A 5,080-nucleotide genomic window follows, 5' to 3' on the forward strand; every position below is an offset into this window, starting at 1 on the left:
TAATATCCCATAGATACTAATTCCAAGAAAATAGTTATTACACCTATCATCCATATTATTCACATTATTGTCAATAACAGTGTTTTCCATCCTGTGTAAAGCAAGCATTTGTGACCGGGCATGGATATAAGACTGTTATACCATTAGAACCATTCTTCTTTACTTCTGTGGTTAAGGCTAAAAGGACTCAGGAAACCTCTCTATCGGATTTCATGAATTACAAAGGTTTTAGCTGTAAAAATTCAGCTCATGTAAAAAAGAATCAGTTAGGAAAAGATTTTTTTTTTCATCTCAGCCAAAGCTTACTCTGGAAGAATTTCCATAGAAATAAATGGGATTGTTTCGGTATACATGCAAGTGAAAGAACGTCGCATGCAGTTTTGAAGCATTTTCCTACTCACTTATTCCCAATTTACGACAGAGTCAATATGGCCACTTTTCAAGTGGTGGCAGGATTGCATCTTGCAGTGCTGCTCCAAAAACATATCCTTTAGCAGCTGCAGCTAAGACGAGCTCTCCAGCGAGTGAGATCAGCGTATGGCTGAGCACCCCTGAAGAGCACAGCCGGACACGCTGCTCAGGCCATGGCTAATGCCAGTTACGAGTTTGTGAGCCTTTATATTGTTGCAGCAATTGTGTCACCGACCCTCTTCCCTTCCCGTTCCTCAGATTTGCCACATCTTTTTGGCACAATCTGGTTCCAGTTTGGGGGTTAAGGGAACGGATGAAGAGAAGCAGTTGGGACAGACAGGAGCAGTGACCTGAATCAGCAGCAGCTGGGGCAGCGCATCTGGCCACACACCGAACCTGAGCAGCAGTGCTGAAGTCACACATCAGCTGGTAACCTTGCGTAACTAGCTGCCAGATCCAGCTGCGTGCGTTATCAAACAAAGCTGCTTTTCCCATCCATTACTGTGGTCAGTGTCTATGGGGAGGAGGAATATACAGCCTCGTCACAAGCTAGGGTGATTACATCCCTGCAATGTCACAGATACACAGAGAGAGTCATGATTTATAGCTTGCATGAAAACCCTAGAATCCTCAACAGGGTTTAAAACCCAAGTATTCAACAGTTACACCACCATTTTTCTCACCTGTAAACCCTAATTCAGTTCCTTTGTGACATGATCAAATCTCATTATTTTCAAGCCCTATTTGCCCCGTATCTGTGCCAGGCTCATCCCATAATGACCACACTTAGCCCTTTGCAGCTCAGGCCCACACTTTCAAATACGTGACCTCGTTACTCCACAAGGCATAAGTGCTGCACACAGGACAGAAAAGCCCCAAATCTCGTCACTGCACAAGAGCAATCTGACCGGCCTTTAGAGAGATTACAGAAATTTCATTTGCTGGTGTAGTAAAAACTGCAGCCTCTGCAGTCCCCATCTTTCTCTTCTTCTCATTCAAACTCAGTGTAGAAGACAGGGTAAATTCAAAGCATATTCATTTGCCGGTGTAGTAAAAACTGCAGCCTCTTTGCAGTCCCCATCTTTCTCTTCTTCTCATTCAAACTCAGTGTAGAAGACAGGGTAAATTCAAAGCATAAGGCAGTAAAGAACATCAGTGGGGAAAAATGATGGTTGGAAATCCTTGGGATTCTATCAGCTTGACTAACCAGCTCTTCATGATAACTGGGAAGGCACTCACAGGAGGAGGAACGGCATGCTTGACAAAAGGTACTACAAAAAGGCTACAGGAAGAGATGCACAGCCAACTAAAACTTCAGTCCTTCTTTTTGAGAACTGCAGAATTGGAGAATGAAAATGCAGTGGCTGCCCTAAGTACCTTCTTGAAGAACTGGGGGACCCTGATTCTGCAACGACTGATGCACATGCTTAACATTACACCCTTTAAGAGCCCATTGATTTCAAATTCCTTGCAGGAATGAAACAGAGGATAAAACACGATTTACCTCAGGAGTGAGGGAAGCCAACAAAAACTGCATTGCCATTTTCTTAGTACATATTGTCCTTATTTTTATCATGGTACTTAATAAACCATTAGCTTCTGAGGTACATGCATCTCATTTCCATATTTCATAACCCATAGATATTTATCATCTGGTGTTTTGTTGATTTTTTCATAGAGATATTTCAGAACACTAGACTTGAAACATAGTTTTTGCAATAAAATTTGCCCCTCTAGACAGTATATTTAAAAAACCAAAAGAATCAAGAAGTCTGATCCTCGAATTTGCTGAGCCTGCTGTCGTTACTAAATGAATCAACTAATTGCATGCTGAAAAACATTCTTATAAGAAGATATCCAAATGCTAACATCTCCCTGCTCTTTAACAGGAATGGGTAATGTTTCTGCTACACTAACTGAAATGAAATAGCAATGTAAATTGAGAAAACCAATCTAAACTGATCTGATTTGGTTCCTTTTTTTTTTTTTTTTCTAAAGGGTGTAATTTTTTCTCAGTCAGTGGATGTGGATGATGTGGTGAAAGTTCTGCAAGAAAAAAAAAATCTCCTTAAGTCAAGGCATAGGGGAAGTGGTCACTCTGCGAGGTCATTTTCCTGTGAGACTCTGTGACAGCTGGAGAAAATTAACCAAAATATCTGCATTCCAGAGAGGTATAAAAAGAAGAAAGAAAGGGAGGGGAGGGGTCAAATGTCTTGTGGAAACCTGTAGGAACGGCAATGGCATTTTCTATATGGGCTCACTCAATCTGGTTTCCTGACAAAATTCTACAAAAATAGGAGGAGATTTTTAAAGTCTCAGAGGGTAGTCAGGCAGCCAGCTCCCTTAAAAGCCAGCAGGACATTCATTAAATTTGAACAGATTAGCTGTATTGGATCTTTTATCTGATGCTGGCACAGGGACCACACAGAAATCCTATTCCTAACACTTTATTACCATTTAAAGCTTTACACATCAGTCACACTTCCAGAGCAGAAGAACTAGAAGACAGCAATAACACCAAGGTGATCAGACGGATTCTTTGGTTTCCGTGTTTATAATTTTCAAAGAAAAAGCCAGTGAAGGACAAATTTGCTTCTACACTCTACTAGTTCTGAATCCCTAACATTGTTTTTGTTTTGCAGTACAATAAAACCAAAAATTTTCAAACATTTTCAAAATTAATTTCTCTTCTCTTAAAAAAATCCCACAGGTTCTCATGTCATGTGACTCTATTTCTCCCTGGTCAGAACCAAACTTGAACTTTAAAGTCCAAATCCTCTCAAAATTAATGTATTTTTGTGAAACATTTTGGTGCTGCTAAAGCTGAAAATTAATTGAAACCATACCTTCCTCCTTCACAACACTTCCATTCCCATGGATCTTCTGGTCATTTCAGACTGCTCTGCAAAACAAAAACGAGAAAACAAAGTCCCTTTGAGATGAGGAAGCTTGCTGTTGCAATTTCAAGCAATGACAAGATGAACCAATTCACGCAGAAGGGATTCTGAGGTAACAGCTCTGCCCAAGTCTATCTGCAGATCCATGCCCAGGAACTGCTTCAGTGTGAGTCAGACAGACAGAAGGACACAGGCAGGACTCAGTAGATGACTCCAAGTCCCTCCAAGTAGGGATGCACATTAAAGGGTCTCAAAAGCAGAATTAAGATTTTTTTTTTTTTCAGGCTCCCAGCCATTCCAGTTGAGGTAAAGATTTTAAAACAGCACAGTTGCCATTTGGGGAGCTAAATGAGAGCCAGATTTTACGGACCAGTCCATATCCATGACCTCCCACCACAAGATATTGAGCCAGATTTCCTTCTGAAAATCCATCTGCCTCTTTAGCTTCGTTGGGAAGCTGAGCCTTTCCAAAAGTCATGTACTAAAATGATAAACCTTTCTAAAAATGCTGAGAAAAAGACAGAAATGCTACAATGCTCTATCCACTGCAAAATACCACCAGTGTCTTTTCCTCATAGCTTGACCATTTTGTTCAAAGCCGCTGTCCACCGTTACCACAACGTCGCTACTCTTCATTTAACCTAATTTTCTCAGGCAGTTTATCTATTTGGTGGAGTGAAAATAAAACATTATCTGATTAAAGGAAACAGATTTATTTTTTTTCTAAAAAATTATTTTGACTTGTGCATTCTCTCCTTTCCTTTTTCCTTCAGATGATAAATAGCTGTGAAATAAGTAAAAAAGCCCCAAACAGAGAGAAAAATAAAGGATGTGGAAATATGCACTGCTAACCCCATTTAATGCTAACCCCATGCTGTATTGCTTTGGAATCTGATATCGATATTGACCAGATAGGTCCGAAAACCCACAACAATTTAGAGAACAGATAATGGCTTAAATTAAGCATAAGATCGTCCAAAATCACACCTAAACCCAAAGTTAACCAAGTCAAAACTCGGTTACTATAAAACATGTTGCATTAACTTCCTTTTCAAAGGGATTATTTCATTCTTACATTTCTGTTTTAATTTTTAAATGGACCAGAAGCAGAAGTTTGAAATGTCATGTGAAGTCTTGTTCTCATAAGATTGCTGCTTGAGTTTTACATCAGTGAGATTCAGAGAACCTCAGATAACCTATTTAGCTTGTTCTCTGAACTAAAATGCTGAACTTCTTTTGAGAATTACTCATACCGCTATCTTTACCAGACACATTTTTTTATCCTGTAGTGCCTCTAAGCCATCATAAAACCACTCCCCACACTGGGGATTTTCTTGACCTGGTCACAACTATGCTTATTCCTGCCATGAGAGTGCCAAGTTTGCCAGAGTAGCTTTCCTGGGGACTCTAACCACTTATTGATGTTCATAAGGAAGGAAAAGGAAAACAATTCATAAGAAGTTTACTAGTACTTGCCATATGTCTATCTCAGTATTTTTACTGTGGTTAGTTTGATTAATTTTTAAAAGGTAAATATTGAAACATGTCTATTGACATCCTGTTATCTGTGGTTGTTTATATACGGAGGACAAATCCTCTCCCCATCCCAAAGCCAAAATAAACAGGTCTTGTACAGGCAAGTCCCAAATTGGTCGAGAATGTTGGATTTCTCGCCACAGGCTGCGGAGCCGTTCAGTGCTTATTACTGCACTCAAGGCAAGCTTTTTTGCAAAGATGCTACGTTATAGATGCAGTTATTAGCTTTCAGTCTT

The sequence above is a fragment of the Pterocles gutturalis genome, unplaced genomic scaffold, assembly GCF_000699245.1.
Source record: "Pterocles gutturalis isolate BGI_N339 unplaced genomic scaffold, ASM69924v1 scaffold8691, whole genome shotgun sequence".
Taxonomy (NCBI): Eukaryota; Metazoa; Chordata; class Aves; order Pterocliformes; family Pteroclidae; genus Pterocles; species Pterocles gutturalis.